Here is a 24726-nt window from a genome sequence, read left to right as displayed (position 1 = left end):
TACATGCTTGGAGCAAAATATCTGCACAATCAGCACCCTTTCTCCCCAGCACTCCACCCCAACACTATTGCATTAATCTTCCGGTAGCCGATTATTTTAACATAGCATCCTGCTCGCTTGCGCATGTGTCTGTCCTCAGCATGCTGCAATACTCCAGTGAATCACAGTGAAAGTTGGAAGACCAGCATCTCAGCTTCAGACTGGACATTTTACAGCCCTTCTGTACTTAATATTGAGTTTAACGCCCTCAAACTGGGAACCCACTCCCGTTCCTTCCCTTTCTTTTAGCTTTACTTGTTACATTCTCTGTCACAATGTCCTATCTCCTCTCTTACTTCAGTGACACTGTCTGTTCTTTCCAGTCTGCCAGTTAGACGCACCATTGTTCTGTTATTCTCACATTCCGATTACTTAATCTGAACTATCAACACCCTTTCTCCCCCAGCACTCCACGCCTCTCTGCCACCATTGCATAAATGCTGCCCCCTCCACACTTCATGTCAGCTCTATGAAGGGTCATCTAGACTCAAACCATGAGCTTGCTCCCTCTCCACATGTGCTGCTTGACCTGCTGTGATCTTCAGTTTTTTTTTTGTTTTCAGCTACAAGCTACAATAGTTCATTAGTCATGGTTTTTGTTTTTTAATTTCTTTTTCAATAGACATTGTTGCCTTACCTTACCTCATCCTAAGAGGACAGGTTGGGTCTGTACCCATTGGAATTTGGAAGAATGAGAGGCGATCTTATTGAAACGTGAAAGATCCTGAGGAGAATTGTCAGGTTGAAAGCCAACAAGGTCTTTCACCTCGTGGGGATGAAGTAGTTTTTAAAATTAGGGGGTTTCTCCTTTAAGTAGGAGCTGAAGAGGAATCATTTGCTCTCAGAAGGTCACAGGACTGTGGAATTCCCTTTCCCAGAGGATTCGGGATCACCCACTGTAACACTTAAGGCTAGGTTTGTGAGATATTTGCTTGAGGGATCTGATAGCAGACAGGAAATGGGAGTTGAGGCAGCAAGCTGACCAGCCATGATGGTGGAGTCAGCTTGAGGAAGCAAATGTCCTACAGCTGCTCCGGTTTCTGGTGTTCTTGGCTTATTAGTGTTGCTTGGATATCGGTATTGCCTCGCAGAATGGGAATGGTTGCCTGTCCTTCAAGATTGTTTTCTTCCCTTGAATCGTGAATGGGGTACGGGTATCACTGGTGAGGGGAACATTTGCTGCCTGTCTCAATTTGCCCTTGCATTACCGAAGACAGTGAAGAGTCAACCGCTGTGGAGTAAAACTGACCACCGTCATCCCTATATCATTCTCGGAAATCGATTCAGCCAAGACTGTCAATGTCAATTTGCCTTAGAGGTAGCTATCTGAGTTGGGAAATTAGAGTCATGTGGTTGTACAGAACGGAAATAGACCCTTTGGTCGAACTTGCCCATGAATTAGACACCTGTCGGCTGCCTGCGTGTCAATGCCCTCCTTATGAGGTTCCCTACTTGTTCCGTGCTGGCACCCATTCAGGGATAATCTGGAAAAGAAGCCTAGAGATAGAAGATCAGCCGTGATCTAGTTGAATGTCAGGGAAGGCACAAGGGGCTAAATGGCTGCCTCCAATTTCCTAATTTTTCCTCATTGTCCCTTATAATGCATGTTAAAGTCTGTCTGGGCGAACGTAGGGGTTTTCCGTTCACTAGCCTTTGGCAATGATAGACACCATGACGCATTTAAAGTGAACCTTTCCTTGAGGTCATTACAATGGGACTACCATGAAATATTTCTGTAGAAGTGCAATCAAAAGGCCCAATTTCTGCTTGTGTTAAAGTTTTGAAGTGGTCTTGATGATAATTCTATGATCAACAAAAGATTTGATAGCATAGAGTCATAGAGATGTACAGTATGGAAACAGACCCTTCTGTCCAACCCGTATACGCCGACCAGATATCCCAACCCAATCTAGTCCCACCTGCCAGCACCCGGCCCATATCTCTCCAAAACCTTCCTATTCACATACCCATCCAAATGCCTCTTAAATATTGCAATTGTACCAGCCTCCACCACTTCCTCTGACAGCTCATTCCATACACGTACCACCCTCTGCGTGAAAAACTTGCCCCTTAGGTCTCTTTTATATCTTTCCCCTCTCACCTTAAACTATGCCCTCAGGGTCTGAACTCCCCGACCCCAGGGAAAAGACTTTGTCTATTTATCCTATCCATGCCCCTCATAATTTTGTAAACCTCTGTAAGGTCACCCCTCAGCCTCCAATGCTCCAGGGAAAACAGCCCCAGCTTGTTCAACCTCTCCCTGTAGCTCAGATCCTCCAACCCTGGCAACATCCTTGTAAATCTTTTCTGAACCCTCTCAAGTTTGACAACATCTTTCTGATAGGAAGGAGACCAGAATTGCACGCAATATTCCAACATTGGCCTAACCAATGTCCTGTACAGCCGCAACATGATCTTTGGATAGAGGGAAACTACTTGCTCTTTTCTCGAATAAAAGGACGGATCTTTAAACTCATACCTGGACCAGGAGAGAGTGATCTCTGAAAGCACTTCTTAACAAACAGGTTCGTGAAAATCTTAAAACTCTTTTCTGAGAAAGCTGTTGAGGAATGATCAACATGAGGAATGATTAATTTTTTTTTGCTAGATAAAGGAGTTAAGGGTTAGGGATTTGAGATGCATGTTTGGAGGGAAGGTAATGGTTTCTATAAATGGTGTAGCAGGCTTAAAGGGCCAAATGGCCTACTTCTACTCCTCTGTGGCAATTGAGGCATGATTACCACTGGCTAAATGTTACATTGCGTAGCTCCTGCACTTTTGGCTTGACTGTTCATGATCTACCTTATACAAACAATACCTCAGCGTGCCCTAATGTCCAATGTCCTCACTGGACCAACGGGTACTTACTGAGACATTGGTTAAGCGTTTTCACTTCATTTTCTTTCTAGAGCAAGGAGTTAAGAGCTTGGGCCACATCAGTCATTGCATTGGCTTCAGAACTGCGCTCACGAAGCATGACATTACAATCAATGCCTTTTCCCTCGGTGCTTAATGTTTCTCCAAAGCATCCACATTTGTCCTCTCGGTGAACACATGTCAGACTTATCAGGAGCTGAGGTATTTTCAATTCAGCTTTCTTTTTCAAATTGCAAAGTTGTGACATATGGTGCTCGAGGCGACATTAATTTATTTGCACCTTTTAAATCTTTTCAAGTTGCACCACAAAGAGCGATTGTTGAAATATCTGCATGAGATGGTAGCCCAGTTCAGTTCCAGGCAGCCTGTCATTTTCACAAGATACGTCAGGCAACAATGCCGAGTGATTTAGACTCGATGGCTATCTGTTAAACTGCGTGCGGTGCTTCAGAGTGCCCACTCGCTGACTGGCTGAGCTACACAGACTGGGAAGATGACTGAATCCATTCTTAATCCAGCCTCAGTAAGCTGATTGGATTCCAGGGCAATGTTAGGAGGTGAGAGTCAGCCCCGGTGCCTTTAGTTTAGAAAGAGTGAAGGCAGAGTGCGGGAAACCTGAAGTGAAAATGTCAAGATGGCAGACACACTCACCTTGAGCGTGGACAGAGTTTAACTCACAATTTGATAAACTTTCTTCAGAATTGGAAGCAGGCCCTGATCATCTCTCGCAAGGCAAGCCTAAGTGGCTTTAAGCCACAATTCATTGAAGGAGGCATGACTAGTTGAGAGAGCAATAAGCAACGCTAAGGGCATTTCAGGGGCTTTTCAGTTATGCACAGGAATATGCAAAGAATGGAGGGATATTGACCAAGGGCAGGCAGAAGGGATTAGTTCAATTGGTGTCATGTTTGGCACAACATCTTGGGCTGAAGGGCCCATTCCTGTGCTGTCTTGTTCTATGTTCTATGTCCTAAATGAAGCAGATAGTAGCCTAGGCTTCATTGAAAGAAGCATTGAGTGCAGAAGGCTGGGAGCTTATGTTGAAGAATGGCACTAAACCATTTGGAAAGCAAATGTCGCCATAATGGCATGAAGGATGCATTGTAACAATTCTGTGGTGATCAAATCTTATGAGACACTGGTTTGGATTCAGCTGGAGTATTGGGATCCACACTTTAGGAAAGATGTGAAAGCGTGAGAAAGAGTGCAGCGAAGATCCACTTGAGTAATTACAGAGGTGTTGGGCTTCAGTTACACCGATGGGTTGGAGAAGTTGGAAAAGAGTTCCTTGAAAAAGAGCAGGTTGAAAGGAGCTCTGACAATCAGGAGGTGAGTGGATTGGGAGAAATTGATGGAGGATTGAGAATAAAAGGGCATAGATTGAAGGTAATTGGCAAAAATATGTAGTGGTGATTTGAGGAGAAACGTTTCAGGCAATGAGTGGTTAAAATTTTGAATGAACTGCATGGCTTAGTAAAGGCACCTCAGAGGGAATTGGATTATTAAAGAAATAGGAAAAACATAGAGTTTTTAGAATTAGGTTTATTGTCACATACTCAAGTACAGGAGTACAGAGAAATATTGCCCCACACGGTGTCATCTCAGGAACAAAAGTAACATAGGCAAAGTATAGTGTTTTCAGGGAGAAGGTGGGGGAATGGTAGGTGGTTTGCTCATTTGGAGAGCTAGTACAGATATGATGGGCTGAATGGCCCCCATCAGTGTTGCAGCCATTCTGTCAGTCTGTGAGGGCGAGCACAAGATCAGACTCGGCTCTCTTGTCGCCCTATGGTCATCTAACTGCCAGCACTAAAGACCTGTGTACAAGGAGGTGGGTTTTGAATGGGTTCAAAAGGGGATAGAAAAATTAACTTTCATTTTTGGGCCAGGTTTGGGGAGGTAAACACAGTAAAATTGGTTCTCTGTGTTACTACTTCAAATCTGCCTCTTTACTTCTCCTCACTTTTGATTATCAGTTGATCCTCTCCTCCCTAAAGGTATTTCTCCAAACCCAATTTGCCTGGCAAGCGAATTGGGATCTCATGGTTCAGTGGATGCTAATCATCACCTTTGAACCAGGACTGGATGACCAAGGAAGGTGTGTTTACAACAGACACAGAGAAAGCTGGAAAAACTCAGCAGGTCTGGCGGCACCTGTGGAGAGAGAAACACTTAATGTTTTAAGTACGATGACTCTCCTTCAGAGCTCTTGGTGTATTTATACCGCGGCCCAGCAGATTGATGCAGTGATTGTAATGAGGTCAGCTAGTTGGACCCCATAGAATCTGAGTTCCCTAATTTGGGGCCGTTAATCTGGTGCAATCAGGGAGCCCTGGCTGACAGATTAAAAGGACGAGTGTTGGAGATACTGACACTCTGGTACCTGACTCTGAATGAGCCAGTACCAACGTCAAGGACTGTTCATGTGTAAATAAAGGGTGACTTGGTGAATGGTTAACTGAGTTGAGTAGCAGTCTGCAAATCTTTCTAATATGGCACCAATGTGACATGGTAAGGACAGAGAATCTTGCAACGAAAAGGAAATTAAAACGTCTACTAACACAGGATGATGGGGTAGTGAAGAAGGTGTTTGTCAGATTAACAGCCCCAGTCAGGGAACTCAGATTCCATGAGGTCCAGCTGCCTTCATTGGTCAGAGGATTGAGTGCAGGAGTTGGGATGTCATGTTGCAAGATATTGAGAAGGCCACTTTTGGAGTATTGCATATAATTCTAGTAATCCTACTATAGGAAGAATGATATGAAACTGGAGAGGGTGCAGAAAATATTGCTGAGGCTGGAGGGTTTGAGTTATCAGGACAGGCTGGAGCGTGGGAGGCTGTGGGGTGACCTTATAGAGGTTTAGAAAAGCAGGAGGAGCACAGATAAGAAGAATAATCAAGCTCTTTTTTCCAGGGTAGGGGAGTTGAAAACGAATGAGCATTGATTTAAGATGAGAGGGGAAAGATTTAAAAGGGACCCTAGGAGCAACTTTTTCACACAGAAGATGGTAGGTGTATGACCTGACGGAGGAAGTGGCGGAAGCTGGTGCGATTATAACATCTAAAAGACATTTGGATGAGCATATTGATAGGAAAGGTCTGGAGAGATATGAGTTGAGAGTGTGGTGCTAGAACAGCACAGCAGATCAGGCTGCATTAGAGGAGCAGGAGAGTTAACATATCCTGATGAAGAGCTTATTCCCAAAATGTCGATCCTCCTGCTCCTCGGATGCTCTCTGACCTGCTGTGCTTTTCCAACGCTGATCTCCAGCATCTGCAGTCCTCACTTTCCCCTTGAGGGATATGAGCCAAGTGGGACTAGTTAGAAACCTGGTCGGTGTGGACGAGTTGGGCAGAAGGGTCTGTTTCCATGCTGCATGACTCTATAATATGGATGCAAATGTGGTGTGCACAGTAACCTGGCTGGGGCGTCATGACTCAGTTGCCTGGACAGTTGGATCAGATTGTTCCCAAGGGCAGAAGGAGTTGGGCCTGTCTCCTTACCCTACCTTGTGGCTGGAGGGTGGGTTGGACCTGCCCCAATGCAGAGAAGCTGAAGAAGACAACAGCGTCAATTCCGGCAGGAAACAGCACTGAATTCACTTTGACAGTGCAGAAATCTCCAACACAAACCCACCAACAAGAGAGTAATTTGTGGGCGACTGTAGAAATTTTAACTTTGGGCAAGTGATCGCAAGCAACTGGAATGGACTGAACCATATCCCTGCATGGAGTAGGTACTTATCAAAGGTCAGGAGTTGGAAGGGGGGTGTGGAGCAAACAATTGGTAGAGAAAGAATTCTGTCCTGAAAAGAAACTGTGACAATGTTCTGATAAAACAGGTCAAGCAGGATGCAATGCCTTTTAAAATAATCTAGCCAGCTTAAATCTTTCAACATTTTATTGACTCTGATTAAATAACAGTGTTCGAAAAGTTCAGCTATTGAAAGATATAAGAGTTGTGTTCTTGGCTGATTTATATAATTGTCAGACATGCTTAGAGCTATAATATTTCAGCCCAGTCTTTAATGTTCCATCGTTGTACTTTTCAAACACAGGTTGAGATAAAGAGGTTGTAAATTTTGCGAACAGAAAAACATGATTTAGCCACAGTCCTGAGAGCTGCAGGAAATGAGTGGGGTTTTTGAACTGAAAGTCAATTTATTTCTTTCTTATTAACCAATTGCAAGCAATTAAAGGAAGCTTTCAGTTTGCAAAAAACAGATAAAGGTGTATTACTTTTTAGTGAACTTGATTATTTATAATGCCTTAATGACACTTAAAGCCTTGGCAAACATTAGCACTATAATCTAGACTGGCTTCAAAGTAGTACTGAGAAAATCCTTCCAGAATATTGGAGGCCTACTCTCTATAAAATGCTAAGCCAATAATGTTCTACTGGCCAGCTCTGATGGAAATAAAAGTTCCCATCTCATTATTTGAAGAACAGGAGGGAACAGAGCCCTTGTCGTAATTGATTCATCTATTAACTGGGTTACAATAGAGGAAAACCCTAAAGGTTTCAAATTGGAACTGGGTAATCCAGACCATATTATCATGGCACTTTGACATCTACATCATCACAAACATTGGTCCAAGTGACACTACATTATCAAAGAATGAACTATGGTCAACAGTAGTACAACTACATAGTATGAGGGACATTGCACTTAAGATAAAAGATGTGCATCAAGCAACCCTCCAATATTGGAGATATGAAAGTTAAATTTATTTGCAAGTTGGTCCCTCATCAAAAGGTTCAGATGCTTTGTCACTAGGCAAGAGCATTACATTTAAACAATAGCAAACATTGGTAGTTAATATGGTCAGTACTTGGAAATTGGTTCCAGCAAGTCTGGAAGAAACATTATGTCCAGTAGAAGGAAGATATTGAATGATAACTGCAACTTCATGGAGGAGATGGTCAATTTGTCAGAGAGTGGTCTGTGTTTGAATTGGGTTTTGGACTTTGCTTCCTTGGAGAAGGAATCTCGTTGTTGATACTGCACCATAAAGATTTGAAAGCTCTCAGCCGAACCTCCTTTATCAGCTCTTGAAGGTTCAGGCAATAGAAACTGAAGTTATAAGTATGACTGCCTCTATCTGAGTGAGCTGATAAACATCAGTTAACTGATAAACTGGTGTCCGTGCCTGTGGAGCAAGCCACCATGAAAACCACTGAATTAATCTGCCAATTTTCTTATTTTCTTTTAATTATCCCTGAACTGTGTTTGTTTGTCTGTCTTTTGTATGAATGGGGCTGAAAACAAAGATTTTTGGGTTGATAGCATAGACCAATTAGATTTACTTTGTTGTTTAATTTTGATCTAATAAGTTATTCTACTGTTAATACGCTGCTAAGTCTTTTGTTTAAGCTACAGGCCAGTGATGAGAAACAAGTTCTGAGGGACAGTCACTCGACCCAAAATGTTAACACTGATTTCTCTCCACAGGTGCTGCCAGACCTGCTGAGCTTTTCCAGCAATTTTTGTCTTTGTTTCTGTTTTACAGCAGCAGCAATTCTTTCAGATTTTTTAAAAAAATGATGATGAGAATTGTTCCACTGCAAAGTCCAGGATTGGCTATTCAAAAAGTCTGGCTAGGAAACATTGGGGTCCATTCTGAGGGTCTGCAAAGATTTAAATGTTACTGTGTTGCGAATGCAGAGGTAGAAAGGCTGATTCTGTTTGTCTGCGTGTCTCCATGTCAGATACTTTGCTGAACAAATAGCCATGACAGACGAACTTTGACGTGAGAGGCTGAGGTGACTCAGTGGAGGCAACTTTGAGTAGGTTATTTACTTTGTTATCTTCCCAGCGTGAATCCTCAGTATCTGTTAAACAGATCATGTCAGGTCAGAGGCAAATGGAAGAACTGGGGAGGTGAACATTTTGATTTCGCCAATGATGCCACTGCTGAGGGTGAATGTGGGACTCCAAACCAAATTAACGTTTTGAGGTTTAAAAAGTCTACGTGCTTCAGCAGAAATTCACAGGTGGACCGAGAACAAAAAAATTCTGCTGTTACAGGCTAGGAACAAGCTCCATACAATTGTATGAAACTGAGGAGGAATGATTAACATCCAGTGAGTTAACATCCTGCAAAGAACAAACTACTTGCTTCAAGAGGGAAGGTATCCTCTGCAAAGGAACTCCAAGAGTTTAAATGCTCTCCAGAAGACAGATCTCGGACTATAAAGGATCATCCACCCGCAAACTATCAGTTTTCTAAATCCGAGGATGGTTCACTACAGGAAACAACTGGATTGTCAGATTTGTGAAGTGAGTGACATGAAGGAGATCAGATTTAAATTCCCTCTCAATTCTCAAGCCTTCTACAGATGTACATGCAGCCATGCACCTTAGAGTTCAGTGGTAAATGAAATTAAAAGTACAAACGTATCTGAATAATGGAAAAGAGACATGTCTTTAATAGTCTGCCTTAAGCATCATCCATTATGATGACGTCATATAGATTTGCAACTGGAAATTGCAGGATTTGCAGTGTCGGATGTTTAAAAACTCACACGTGCAGTTTTCATGCATCATCATATCACAGTGATGCAGTTGGGAAACTTGATGCATTCCATATGTGCCCTTCTCCCAATCTTATGAGAATAAACCCTGCAACAAGATTTCTGTCACTATGTCAGGAGAAAAGTAACTCAATTATTGATTGCCAATAAGATATAACACAGAAAATCTTTATCAGTTGGAAAAGTGGATCATTTCCTAATAGATGGTGTATAAAATAGGGTTCACTTCAATAGTGGAACACACAAAAAAAATCTGGAGAAATTCAACAGGTCTGGCAGCTTCTGGGGATAGAAAATAGAGTTAATGTTTTGAGTCCAGTGATCTTTCTTCAGTACCTTCCCTCAGTTTTATTTTATTTATCTTTAAAACTATGGTTGTGCTGGGGCTTATTCTTATTTGAGTTTGCAACAGGTTAGAATCACAGAATCCATACAGTGTGGAAGCAGGTCATTTGGCCCATCGAGTCCACATCAACCTTCCAAAGAGCATCCCACCACGCCCCACTCCCACCCCATAACCCTGCATTTCCCACGGCTAATCCACTGTGGGAATAATGCTCTTCTCTGGACTAATTAGGAACTTAACCTGCACATTTTTGGACTGTGGGGGGAAGTCCACGCAGATACAGGGAGAATGTGCAACTCTACATAGACAGCAGTCAGAGAATGGAATCAAACCCGGGTCCCTGGTGCTGTGAGGCAGCATTGATAACCACTGAGCCACTGGCAAGTGCTCATTTATTTTGTGTTTGACTATGTGTTTTTGGTAACTGTGCTTGGTAACTTATCTATGCTCACTGTGTTTGTTGAGTTAAGCCTGGATGTTGACTCAGAGCAAAGTAAGCAGATACCATAGAAGCCGTTAGAAGCCAAACTGTAAAGGTGAGTGTGGGCATTTTGTATTTATCAGACACTTGCAGGCACATCTGCAAACCTGTTGCACATTTAACATCTCTTGTTATCTGCGTATTGCTCTGGGATATGTAAAATACACAGCAATGTTGTCTTCCATAATGCGTTAAGCTCATCAGACAGAATGGCTTCCCATGTCCTTGTATCTGACTTCAGCAAGAACAATGGATCGATATTTAACCTTGAATCCCGTTACCGCTTTAAATTAATCTACAGCAGAGCATTAAAAAAAAACTCAACACAAGCTGGCTTTGCCAGCAAGTTTCCTTAAGGCAAAACATATTTAAAAATATTTTTGAATGGTTTTGGTTCTCACTTGAAATATATTTTCTTTGGTTTTAACACCTGTTCTGAGTTTGCTGAGACTAAGTCCATTGAGATCGTGGTTTTGTTACAGTTCCTGCAATGTTTGCATCATTTCCTGTGCCAGCAGGTTCTCTATTTAAGTATGAGTGCTGATGTCGGGGGAAAAACAACAAAGAATTATGATTAATATGTATATTAATATTTGGTAATGCAACGTGTCAGTACAAGGAATTATTCAATGCCAAACTGCAGAATTTCAATGCAGGTTGATCCAAAATATACTGGGCAGTGGACTTATTTTGCCAAGTACTTAATCCAGCTGTGAAGGCAATCAATATTTTAAAGCTACTTGTTGGCCATTAATCAAATACAACAGTAGCCAGTGAGATCGTTTAATGGTGATTGAAATAGAAATATTGGTAGAACAGCTTTTTCTCACACGCCTGTGCCAAGTCCAACTTTCACCCATCACCACCAACAGCCATCCCATCCCCAAACACTTTATACGTCCCAATATTCTTATAAAATCCAAATATGCTCAAGAGAGCAACCATCATGCGTCACAAGTCAGCTTTGCATGTTTGGACAGTTTGCAGGATAGTTGCACCAATGGTTTTCTCACCCATAGCTTTCCACCTCTTTCGAATGCAGCCGCAACCATCCAGATCTTAGCGCTGGGCTCAGTTTGGAGTTGAGGTTATACAGGACATTGGTGAGGCTTCTTCTGGAATATTGCACCCAGTTCAGGTCGGCTGGTTATGGGAATGATATTAGTAAGCTGGAGAGGGCTCAGAGGAGATTTACAGGGATGTTGCCGGGAATGGAAGGCTTGAGTTATAATGAAAGGTGGGATAGGCTGGGAGCATGGCAGGTTAAGAGGCCACCTTAGAGAAATTTATAAGATAATGAGGGGCACAGATAGAATTAACAGTGGTTGCCTTATCCTAGGAGGGGGATTTTCAAGTCTAGGGGGCACATTTTTAAGGTGAGAGGAGAAAGATTTATAAAAGACATGAGGGGCAAATTTTTTGAAACAGAGTGTGGTTCACAGATGGAATTAAATTCCAGAGGAAGTGGTGAATGTGCGTACAATTACAGCATTTAAAAAATATTTGGATAAGTACATGAATAGGAAAGGTTTGGAGGGATATGTGCCAGGAGCAGGCAGGTGGTATTGGTTTAGTTTGGGATTGTGTTCAGCACGGACTGGTTGGACTGAAGGGCCTGTTTCCATGCTGTATTACTCTGTGACTCTACAACTGGCTGAATGAGGGCACATGGAACTAAAGCAGTCATTGCTGGCTCCAAGTAATATGTTGCTCATAAAGAATCTAAACGTGCTTGTGAGATTAATTTCCGTGTTTCCTTCAATATGTAGGTTATGACATTGCCACCAAAAGCTGAGGTCTAAAGAGTTATTTACTCAGAGTCTTTGGTATGTTCATCCACCCTCTCAAGATTCCTGCTGAATGACACATAAAGTACCCACAATTACAGACATCTAAAATACAGCAAATCCAATTTGTGTTCAGTGGTGCGTTTTCTCAATTATGCCTTACACCAGTTCTTCCATTCTATAACTAATTAATTTGTTCTGGTTACAATAAGCTTTCAAGAGAGCAGTGATACACGTCTGTCAGATTATACAGAACTTATAGCCTTTGGCTTCTTTCTCCCTCTGGTCATTAAATGTCCTGTAAATGCATCTATACTATTCACCTCAACCACTCCCTGTGGTAGCAACTCCCACATTCTCACCATTCTCTGGGTAAAGACATTTTGTCTGAGTTCCTATATCGTGGCTCTGTGGTTAGTACTGCTGCCTCACAGTCCTAAGTTCAATTCCAGCCTCGGGCGACTGTCTGTGTGGAGTTTGCACATTCTCCCCGTGTTTGCGTGGATTTCCTCCAGGTGCTCCGGTTTCCTCCCTCAGTCCAAAGATGTGCAGGTCAGGTGGGTTGGCCATGCTAAATTGCCCAGAGTGTCCAGATATGGGTAGATTAGCCAAGCAAAATGTGGGGTTACAGGGATAGGGTGGGTCTGGCGGGATGCTCTTTGGAGGGTCTTGATGAATCAAATGGCCTGCTTTCACCTGGATTGTTTGGTGACTGTCATATATGTGGCTTGACATTTTAGACATGCACTTAACTGGAAACAATTTCATCGCATCTATCTGAAGAAATTCATTCTTTTTTAAATTTTTTCTCAAGATCTCCAATTACTCTAAGTGTCCTCCACAGCAACAAAGAACATTGTTGTGTGTCGAGAGTCACATATAGTCCAGCCCGGGTAATGCTGGCAGATTTCCAGAGTATGGAGTTTTTATAAAAATCAAGAATAGCTTTCTGGTCATCATTGATTGAGACAAGCTTTAAAACTCTAGATGTTATTATGAATCGAATTCCACAAGCTGCTGTGGTAGGCTTTGAACGTGTATGCACGCTGCATTAACCTGGGCTGTGGGTACGCTAGTCCAGTGACTTTGCCACCAATGCTCTTATAAAACTCTCAACCAGGTCATTTCTCAATCTTCTCTTTTCCAGAAAAACATAACCTAACCTGCTCAAGCTTTCCTGAAAGGTGATTTTTCGGCTAAGGTATGCATTTTGCTGAGTTCCACTATTATATTTGTCAAGGTCTCACATTTTTGCGCAAACCTTTGATTTAATAGCGCAAAGGTGATTTTCTCACTGAGTTATGCATGGTTTGAGGTGTACTATTATTTTTGTAATTTTGGACGTTGCTGAGGATGTTGTTGCTTTTTGATTTTCTGATGCAAAGTTGGTTTCCTGACTTTGTTACACATTTGCTCGCGGCGTACTATTGTTTTTAAATATTACCGTCCACTCTTGAGACGTTTTGATCAGATCTTTCATTTGCGCACAGAAAAGTCGATTTCTGACTCAGTTCAGCATTTTGACTTTGTCCACATGAGCGATATGGTGGCTCAGTGGTTAGCACTGCTGCCTCACAACACCAGGGGACCCAGGTCTGATTCCACTGGGTGATTGTCTGTGTGGAGTTTGCACATTCTCCCCGTGTCTGCGTGGGTTTCCTTCGGGTGCTCCAGTTTCCTCCCACAGTCCAAAGATTTGCAGTTAGCTGGACTGACCATGCTAAAAATTGCCCTATAGTGTCCAGAGACATGTAGGCTGGGTGGAATAGCCACAGGAAATGCAGGATTACGGGGATAGGTCTGGGTCTGGGTGAGATGCTCTTCAAAGAATCAGTGTGGATTGAATGGGCCAAATGACCTCTTCTTGCACTGTAAGAATTCTATGATTTTTGCTTAGATTTATGACTGTTTCTGAGCATGAAGCTGCATTTTGGAGAGGTTTGTTCAACTTCTGATCTCCAGGTACAAAGTTGCTTTTCCTACAGAGTTATGCACTTTGTTGGGACGCACTATTGGTTTCATGAAGGTGCCAATGTTCTTAAGAAGGTCAAACAACGTTCCTCAATTCTTTGTCATCCTTGTGAATCCTTTTTTTTGTCCGTTCCCCAGATGGCTCATATTCTCTATGACCACCAAACAGAACTGTTTTTATTTATTTGTTCACAGGGTATCGCTGGCTAGACCAGCATATATTGTCCATTCCTAATTGACCACATTAACCACATTATTGTGGGTCTGGAGTCAAGTGCAGAGCAGACCAGGTAGGGATGGCAGATTTCCTTCCCGAAAGGACATGAGTGAACAAGAAGGGGTTTTAATAACAATAGTCACCATGGTCACCAGCTCTCTAGCCCTGATTTTATCAAACTCAATCTTCACTATCCACCATGTCCTCAGGACATTAAGCTGGAATCTTGGATTTGGTAGTCCAGTGACATTCCCATTGCCACCCACTGCATTGTGGTTGAGTGTAGTCCAACCAGGGTACCACATAAGTTTAATATAATTTAATCTGATTGTAACATCTATTCAAATTCTGGGTTTTAAAAAGAAAATTCCTTCAGGGCATCTTGTTGCTACTTTTGATGGTTTGTGTCAATATCTTTTCAAACAGGTCACTTTCGGTGGAGCTTAATTGCCCTGTGAATGGAAGAGAAGCCAGTGAATATTGACTCCTCTCTCTCCCTGTTCCAAAAGACCTATTGGAACCATTGAAGGTAGACAATATCCACTCAGGCTGACAAATATACTTTTGACTGCAGATTGGAAATGAATCTATTATTTCACTATCAAACATAAGGTTAAGGAACATTCCCTAAAACGTTCCCAAATATGTTGAGTGGCTTTAGACGGTAAACCATCCTAAGATTAATCAGTAACACAGGAGCAGAACTCTGAGTTTATTACCGGAAGGATAAAGGAGGAGTTGGAAGATTTAATTTTGCGAAGGATTATTGGAATATGGAATACATTAGCACTTCTGGTAATACTTAAGTGGCAATTGAAGCTCATCAATCATGACATTTAAGAGGGAATTAAATAAACACTTGGAGGAGAAAAATATCGAAGGGTAGAGAGAAACAGCAGGGCCATGGGATTGGGAATGGAAGAACACCAACAGAAATTGTGGTGGGCCCAAATGGCAGACTTCTGTGCTGGAATATCTATGATTTCAATGCATGCGTTGCCATGGAAACCAAGCTGAAGTGCCAGATTTACATCTGTTTTGGTGTTAAGAAGCTCTACACTCTTCGATGAAACACAGCAGAGGTCAAGAACCTGGTTAGTTAACCCCAGTGTTGCCCAGTGAAGATAAAGCTGCAACAAATGAAAACAGCAAACCAGAGATGAGAAAGGGGGAGGCTAATGAATCCAATTAAAACCCATTTCAGTGCTTAGTTGACTGTACGCACCTCTGGCCCTCAGACAGTGGAGAGTAAACAGGAAGTGCTCGAAACACTCAGCAGGTCAGGCAGCATCTCTGGAGAGAGAAAGCAGAGTTAATATTTTGAGTCTGATATGACTCTTCTGCAGCTGCTGATGACCTGTCTGTCTTTGTGACCTTTGGCCATCTTGACCCCATCTTCTGGAGTCACGTCCCTAAAACATCTCCACTCCTTTCTCCTCCCTGAAGCTCCTACATTAAATCTGCCACTTTGACTGAATTCTTAGACACTTCCTGTAGCTTAACATCAATTTGTCATCAGATAAAGCTTCCATTCAATGCTCTGGGGTGCTGTATTGACATTTATAAATGCCAGTTGCTGCTATCATAGAATGCCTGCTTTGTGAATGAACAGCAACCCTCCCATATCTACCTACCCCATAACACTGCATTTCTCATGGCTAACCCACCTACCTGCACATCCCTGGACTCTATGGGCAATTTAGCACAGCCAATTCACCTAACCTGCACATCTTTGGATTGTGGGAGGAAACTGGAGGACCCAGAGGGTGCCCACACAGACACAGAGAAAATGTGCAAACTCCAAACAGACAGTCACCTGAGGATGGAATTGAGCCCAGGTCCCTGGTGTTGTGAGGCAGCACTGCTAACTACTGAGCCACTGTGCTACCCAATCATAGACACATTAACTCAGTATTGAGAACTTTTTTGAGAAGTTCCTGGGCTGAAAGCTATACTTACACCAAATCATTTTGCCTGCAGAATGCGCAAACAAAGTCGGTATCTCTTCAAGAGACTTGCTGCTCTGCCTATTTTTTGCAATACATACTGCTGTTTCGCTTTGGTCCACGCCAACATCGCGCAATTAATAGATAATGAAAAATCCGCAGGATCTAGGATCGAAGAATGCACAAGAGGGCTCTTGAGCTGGGTCCCAAAAATGGAAACTACTCTAGATACCACCTCAGTGGAAAGATGCTAAAAATCCATGTTTCAAAGGAAATAGCCTGTTAATTAAATGGCATCTGCCGTGTTGAGGAACCTCTGGTGAATCAGTGGGACATGGACTCATAGAGTTGTAGAGCTGTACCGCATGGAAACAGACTCCTTGTCCAAATCGTCCATGCCCACCAGATATCCTAAACAAATCTAGTCCAATTTGCCAGCATTTGGTCCATATCCCTCTAAACTTTTCCTATTCATACACCCATCCAGATGCCTTTTAAATGCTGTAATTGTACCAGCCTCCACCACTTCCTCTGGCAGCTCATTCCATACACGCACCATCCTCTGCGTGAAAAACTTTCCCCTTATGTCCCTTTTCCCTTTCACCCTAAACCTATGCCCAGGGAAAAGACCTTGTCTATTTGCCTTATCCACGCCCCTTATGATTTTATAAACCTCGATAAGGGCACCCCTCAGCCCCTGATGATTCAGGGAAAACAACCACAGCCTATTCAGCTTAATGCACTTTTTAAATTTAAAGTTGCAGGGCACAGACCTAACCTTTGACACAAATCTACTCTGTGTGGAAAAGGTGGCCGTTCCCATTACTTTCACCCTGATCAGCAACACTGGCAAAGAAAAAAAAAAGTTATTTTGCACCTTCTTATTTCTCCTGAAATGGCTCAACATTCATGGCAACTTGCAAAACAAAAACTTTTTCATTGATGCCTCAAATTTGATTGCAACCCCACATTACGGACCACACTGTAGTCCATTAGCTCCGACTTGATCTTCTGGAGTCAAAGTCAGATGCGATGCAATCACCCCCCTAGGGAAATCTGTGGATCACCGTAACTAGCTCCTGTGTGGATGGAGTTGGGTTCAGTTTGGTCTCACGAATACTGCCTTTTGGCAATGACTGGCAATGTGCAGAGAAAGGGACTAATTATTTCAAGCAAAATGTGTTTTAAAAAATGACCCAGCGGAGTATATAGCCCAGCTGTTTGTGCAAGAAATCCTGAGACCTGTATTCTTCACTGTTGTATTTTATTACCACATGGCTTTAATCCTCATTTGGACCTGTTGTTTTATAAAATATTTCCCACAGATGATGTCAATTATAATTTTTGTCCTGGTCGTCAATTTACAGACTTTTGGAATAAGACTAAATGAAATAACCAGAAAAAGAACAACTTATGTGGTCTGCCCTCTGACAAAATTATAACTGTGTGATACACATCTAAAATCAATAAGTCAGTTAATAGTTAGCAGAAAGCAGACCTCGCTTTATGAGTCAGGATTGGAGCTGTGCTCCCCAGATCTTTGGCTGCGACTGGTTTTTTTTCTTTCTCTCTTTAGTTTTGTGTTGTTCTGTATTTGCTCGCCATTATCCCTCAATGCAATTAAGTGGAAAATTGACTGTGATCTCTGTGCTCATGGTAGGGACACCCATTTGAAGGGAAACAAGCCTAAGTGACAAAAAAGAAATCCATTGGAAGTACAGCGTGATTATCTGTGCCATTTTTTCTCAGAACCGTTGGTGCTGTCAGTCATAAACCCAACTCCCCCCACCCCCCCACCTTGTCTGAAGTGCGGTGACTCTCAGGTTAAACTCACCACCCTAGTGCTATGTTTGAAAGTGTTACATTTTGTTGAATGAGGTGTGACTGGATTTTTAAGTATGTTCTAAGAAACCTGTAAAAAAAATAATTTTATATTTGTGTAATATCAAGTTTTATTTATAATCAATCACAGGATCGCTAGGCGAGTATTTATGCCCATCCCTAATTGCCCAGAGGACAGTTAAGAGCGAACCGCATTGCAGTGGGTCTGGAGTCACATGTAGGCCCAGATCAGGTAAGGATGGCAGTTTCCTTCCCTGAAGGACAGTCATGAACCAAGTGGATTAATCCATTCTGTGATTAAAGAAAAATAGAAATTTTAATGAAATAAAAGAACGTTTATGATAGTTAACTTGTAACTTTACACCATGGTATTTCATAGTATTTTATTTGCTGTCTGTCAAAAGTGTTTTGAAATTGCAATGATGAAAGCTATTTCATTCTTCCTGGTTTTGCTGCCTGTGCAAATGCATTATTTTAATTGGTGGCTTAGCCTGCTTGATGACATCACTGTTCTTGTGTTACCTTGGGGATGGGAACCAGAACCCACAGAGCATGCTCGACCATTGAGAAGCAGCTACCTTTAAAGTCAGTGGTAGCCCATGCCATTGTGCGATTGTCTGCAAAATCTTGGCTGTCGTCACATTTAAGTAAGTTGAGTCTTAAAAGCATATAGTAGAGAATGTTTTTATAAACTTCAGCCTTTGGAAGCACCCACCAAAAAAGGACTAACATTTTAATCTGCAACAAAGCATGACGTCTGCTTTGTGATGTGTAGATATTGGCCATTAAAGCATATCATAATAAAGGCATTATAAGATATATATTATATATATATCTTATAATACCTCTATAATGATATGGTTTATTTGCGAATGTCTACACATTTCAAAGCAGATGTGTGTGTATATGTATGGGTGTGTGTGTGTGTGTGTGTGTGTATATATATCACATCTGTCATATATCACACACACATAGGTGTAAGAAAGACAATGGCCTAGTGGTATTATTGGTGGACTATTAATCCAGTGATCCAGGTAATGTACCGGGCTCCTGCATTTGAATCCTGCCATGGCAGAGAGTAGAAACAGAATTCAATAAATATCTGGAACTAAGAGTTTAATGATGACCACTGTCGATTCTCTCAGGGTGGTGGGAGAAAGCCCATCTGGTTCATTAATGTCGTGAAAGGAAGGGAACAGCCATCCTTACCTGGTCTGATGACTCCAGACCCACAGCGATGTGTTTGACATTTACCTATCCTCTGGGCAGTTGGGGGCGGGCAATAAATGTTGGCCCACAATACCCACATCACATGACTGAATAAAAGGAAATTTAAAATCGGAATCTTAAATGGAGCACTCAGCCCCTCAAGGCTGTTCCATCATTTATGGCTTTTGTGCCTAACTCCATATACTTGCCTTTGGCAATCTCTTAATATATTTGCTTAATAAAACTTTATCTAAGTCAAGTTTAAAATGTTCACATTTGATTTTGCGTGGGCATCTATTGATTAGTTGGCAGACTCTCCTCCCATTTTCCTGCCGAAGCTGAATGCAGTATTCTTTCTCCATCACTAGGTGTCACTAATAGATTTAGGAATCGTACAGAATAAGAGGGAAATGTTGCTGAAGTCTGTCATCCTGCATACATCAGGACACATGCAAGAATGCCAACTCTTCAAATGGTCACAATAATTTCTATGACAGGAAGGTCGGGTCCTGATCAACTGGCAAGTTGACTCTGATTGATCAAGACATTGCCATGGAGAAAGCAAGTAGTTTCCTCAAGTTCCTGAGTTGCTCAAAAAAGATGCAAGGTTTGAATATGCTCCCCACATTTTATAACGGGGAAGTTGCCATTGTCTTTCATGCTGTAGTTATTGGTTCTTACTCTCAGGTTGACCTGTTTTTCTGCATTGTTTTCCACGTGGTTTATGCGTGGATTTATCAGATGTAAAAGTTACATTTTGTTTGCCTTCCATTAGAAGTGAATGATTTGGAAACCCATTATTTGGTTGTGGAACATATGCACAAGTTCACCAACTTGGCTTTTGCATCCTGAGTCACATCCTGACCTTGAAACCCTGATCCAATTACCAGTGAGCCAATTACCAGAGATGCCTGTCACTCACATATAGGCCCACATTCTGCACTGTGTAGAGTCATAAAGACCATAAGAGACAGGAGCAGAAATTAGGCCATTCAGCCCATCGGGTCGGCTCCACCATTCAATCCTAGCTGATAAGTTTCTCAACCCCCATTCTCCCACTTTCCCCCAGCAACCCTTGATCATCTTGACACTCAAGAACCTATCCCTCTCCGTCTTAAATACACGCAATAACCTGACGTCTACAGCCTTCTGTGGCAGTGAATTCCATAGATTCACCACTCTCTGGCTGAAGAAGTTTCTCCTTCTCTCCCTTCTATAAGGTCTTCCCTTTACTCTCATGCTGTGCGCTCGGGTCCTAGTCTCTCCTACTGATGGAAACATCTTCCCAACATCCACTCTGTCTAGGCCATTCTGTATTCTGTATATTTCAATTAGATCCCCCCTCGTCCTTCTAAACTCCATCAAATACAAACCCAGAGACCTCAAACGTTCCTTTTCATTCCTGGGACTAACCTTGTGAATCTCTTCTGGACATGCTCCAGGGCCAGTACATCCTTCCTGAGATACGGTGCCCAACACTTTGCGCAATACCTCAAATGTGGTCTGACCAAAGGCTTTATAGAGCCTCAGAAGTACATCCCTACTTTCATATTCAAGTCCTTTCAAAATAAATGCTATCATTGCATTGACCTTTCTCAGAGAGTCATACAGCATGGAAACAATGAGGGATATAGATAGAGTTAATGGTGGTTGTATTTTTCCTAGGATGGGGGATTTCAAGACTAGGGGGAGTCCAACCAGCCAATGTCAAACATAATCCTAAACTAAACTAGTCCCACCTGCCATATCCCTCCAAATCTTCCTTTTTCATGTTCTTATCTAAATGTCTTTTAAACGTCGCAATTGTATCTACATCCACAACTTCTTCAGGCAGTTAATTCCAGACACAAACCACCCTCTGTGTAAAACATTTGCCTCTCATGTCCTTTTTAAATCTCCCTCCTCTCACCTTAAAAATGCTCCCCCTTGTCTTGCTCCCCCATCCTAGGAAGAATACAACGACTATTAACTCTTTCTATACCCCTCATTGTTTCATAAACTTCAATAAGCTCACCTCCCAACCTCCTGAGCTTCAATGAAAAAGTCCCATCTACACAGCCTCTATTTACAACTGAAACCTTCCATACCCGGCAACATTCTGGTAAATCTCGTCTGAACCCTCTCCAGCTTAATAATATCCTTCCTATAACAGAGTGACCAGAACTGGATTCTAGAAGAGGTCTCATTAATGTCCTGTACAATCTCAACATGAGTCCAAGCTCCTAAAGGCAACGAACAGAACAATAAAAGCAAGTACTTGAAGTTTTCCTCTCTATCTCTCTGGGAGCTGTTCTTTCAAAGAATGATCTATGAGGCAAAGCAATCCTCAAATCTTAAAATTATTACAAGCACTTAAAATACTTACATTATACAGGTATATGGTGTTAACATTTTAATGTCTTATCAAATAAAAACTCTTGATATTTAGTTTAACTTACCTTCCACGTTAGTTTTGTGAAAAACTGCCAAAGGAAGACATTTAAAAATATTATGTTTATATAAATAAATTGTATTGATTCCTTACATGCCATAATAGGCTATCAGCTATTTTAAGATTAGATTAGCATATATTCCCTACAGTATGGAAACAGGCCCTTCAGCCAACAAGTCCTCACCGACCTTCCGAAGAGTAACCCACCCAGATCCATTCCCCGACCCTACATTTATCCCTGACGAATGCACCTAACGCTATGGACAAGTTAGCATGGCCAATTCACCTAACCTGCACATCTTTGTGGACTGTGGGAGGAAACCGGAGCACCCAGAGGAAACCCACGCAGACACAGGGAGAATGTGCAAACTCCACACAGACAGTCGCCCAAGGCTGGAATCAAACCCTGGTCCCGTGAGGCAGCAGTGCTAACCACTGAGCCACCGTGCTGCCCTATCATAGAATTCAACAAAGGTTTATTTTGGGTTAAATCTTTGGACTGTGTTTTCAGAGTAGTTGGGAGAGGTTAAAAAAAAAGTGATGGAGAGATTTAGTAGGCCGGGGCATATCTGTGGACAGGGTAATAGAGCTAACATTTCTAGTCCAATATGGCTCTTCTTCAGACATGACAAGGCTGGTCTAAGTAGATATTTTCCATATTATGCCTTCTTTCATGTCAGTGCAAAGGTTAATTGAGGGACCAGTAAACTTAGTAGAGTCATATAACACAGACATGGTGTTAACCCTGACTGTTTTAGCCAATAATCTGATTCAGTTTTGCATTTCGCCCATAGATTCAAGAGGCTTTAAATATCAAGGCATTTTCAATAATGAGATATACCTCAGTAATCACCTTTCATGTGTCTGTGGAGATGGCAACAACAATTTGCATTTACATAGCATCGTTAACATGATAAAATATTCCAAAATACTTCATAAGAATGTTATCAATCTGAATTTGACCTTATGAAACATATCTATGAATATGCCACTAGACATAGGAATAAGCTACTCTAGTCCTTCGAATCTGCTCTATTTGGTAAGCTCATGTTGATTTGATGGTGGTCTCAGCTCTATTTTCTTATCTACATTTAATACCCATAAGTTCCCTTATTAGTCAAACATTGCTCAAACTCACCCTTAAAAGTATTCAATGCTCTTGCTTCCCTGACTCTCTAGGGAAGAGTAACACGGAGAAAAGAATCCTAGTTCTCGTCTCTTTCATAAGGAGAAACATCCTTTGAACATCCACCTTGTCAGGTCCCATTAGGATCTTATCAGTTTCTCATTCTTCTCAACTCCAACAGATACAGGAGCTATCTGTCCAACCTTTCCCTGTAACTCGTACGTGACTTGAAGCAGTTGACTCAACCCTATTTGCTGCAAATGCAGTTAAATCCTTTCTTAAATAAGCACTGAAGTTCTCGGCATAATGCCTCAGTGGTTAGCACTGCTACCTCACGGTGCCAGGGGACCCAGGTTTGACTCTATCCTTTTCTTAATGGAACTTGCACATTCTCTCCGCGTCAGCGTGGGTTTCCTTCGGGTGCTCCGGTTTCCTCCCACGATTCAATGATGTGCAGATTAAGTGAATTGGCCATGCTAAATTACCCACTGTCTAGGAATGTGTAGGTTAGTTGGATTATCCACGGGAAATGCAAGGATTACAGTAATGAGATGGGTCTGGTTGGGATACTGATTGGAGGGTTGTTGTGGACTTGATGGGCTGAATGGCCTGCTTCCACACTATCAGGATCCTATGAGACCAGGTGTGCTCTCACCAATGTCCTGAACAACTATTGAGTGATATAGTTTATGTTTAGATCAGAGTGGTGCTGGAAAAGCACAGCAGGTCAGGCAGCATCCGAGGAGCAGGAGAATCGATGATTCAGGCAAAAGCCCTTCATCAGGAAAGCCCTTTAAAGGTTATATCAGCTGAGATGACCAAAAGCTTAGTCAACAATTTGGGTTTCAAAGAATGTCTTAAAGGGTGTATATTCTCTGACACACTGAATATTGCAATAGGAAAAACCACAATAACTGCAGATGCTGGAAGTCAGAAACAGAAACAAAAACAAGAATTGCTGGAAAAACTCAGCAGGTCTAGCAGAATCTGTGGAGAGAAATTACAGCTAACATTTCGGGTTCAGTGGTCCTTTTCAGGACTCATTATTGTGACATTTGGTTTCCAGTTGTATTCCCTGAACTCGGTGTTGGCCACTGCAAGTGTTTGATTGACTTTGTACTTTCAGCACTGCTCTTCCAAAAGTTCTCTGAACTTAAAACAGCACTGAGAACTATCCTTCCACGACCCAGGTCACCCTCTTCCATCTGAACAAGCAAGGCCAATCTTTTGGCATTTGAGTATTTTCTATGGAACTTGTGAGTTCTCAAAACACATGGGAATCCTAAAGAGCCCTTGTACAGAATTCCTTTGTGGAAGTAAATTCCATTTTAAAGTGTACTTGGCAGCATAGTGCAGAGGAACAAGATTCAAAGACTTTGGACTGTCAGTCAGCTTCCTTTCCCACTATAAGCACACAAGCAAATGGGAATGAAAGCTTATGTCAAGGCTGTTTAATAAAGTTTTCTGGAGAACCTGGTAAGCCGGTGATGAAGAGAAGACTGAAGAAACGTATAGGATGTGTCCTGGGTGTTTTGCTAACCTTTTACGAACACAGTCAATTTAAATTAATTAAAGGCTGGAGAAAATTCACCAGTTCACAGAAACTTTGCTTTATTTTAAGAAAGAGGAGCCAATTTTGTAAATGAGTTTCTTGGATTATGTGTAATAACAGAAAATTAAATAAAGCCAGCACTTGCAGTTTATAATCTTAACATTTTAATATCGAAATGCCAGGCCATTAGTAGGTTATCTAAATAGTATAGCTACAAGCTAAAGCCCCAGTAGCTTACATTTTTCCACAGACTATTTTGCCTCTCTCTTTTTCTGCTTCATGCTCAGAAATTACTAAATAATGGTTAGGGAATTCAAAACTCCCATTGTTTTGGCATGATTAATCTCAAGGAAAATTTAAGGAATT

General features: G+C 41.9%; 1 long non-coding RNA gene across 1 annotated transcript in view; it reads left to right on the top strand.

Moving 5' to 3' along the window:
* The window catches only part of LOC140482621 (uncharacterized), a 46429-nt gene extending 24815 nt beyond the window's left edge, over window positions 1–21614 (top strand). The window contains exons 2-5 of the long non-coding RNA XR_011961770.1: window positions 13214–13267; window positions 14681–14783; window positions 18173–18274; window positions 19620–21614. This is a non-coding gene — a long non-coding RNA (uncharacterized lncRNA). The remainder of the gene's footprint in view (window positions 1–13213; window positions 13268–14680; window positions 14784–18172; window positions 18275–19619) is intronic.
* Window positions 21615–24726: the final 3112 nt, after the last annotated feature.

Source organism: Chiloscyllium punctatum, chromosome 11 (genome assembly GCF_047496795.1).
Source record: "Chiloscyllium punctatum isolate Juve2018m chromosome 11, sChiPun1.3, whole genome shotgun sequence".
In the NCBI taxonomy this organism is placed as follows: Eukaryota; Metazoa; Chordata; class Chondrichthyes; order Orectolobiformes; family Hemiscylliidae; genus Chiloscyllium; species Chiloscyllium punctatum.
The sequence above is the reverse complement of the archived record's forward strand: the minus strand, read 5'-3'. Positions and strand labels throughout refer to the sequence as shown.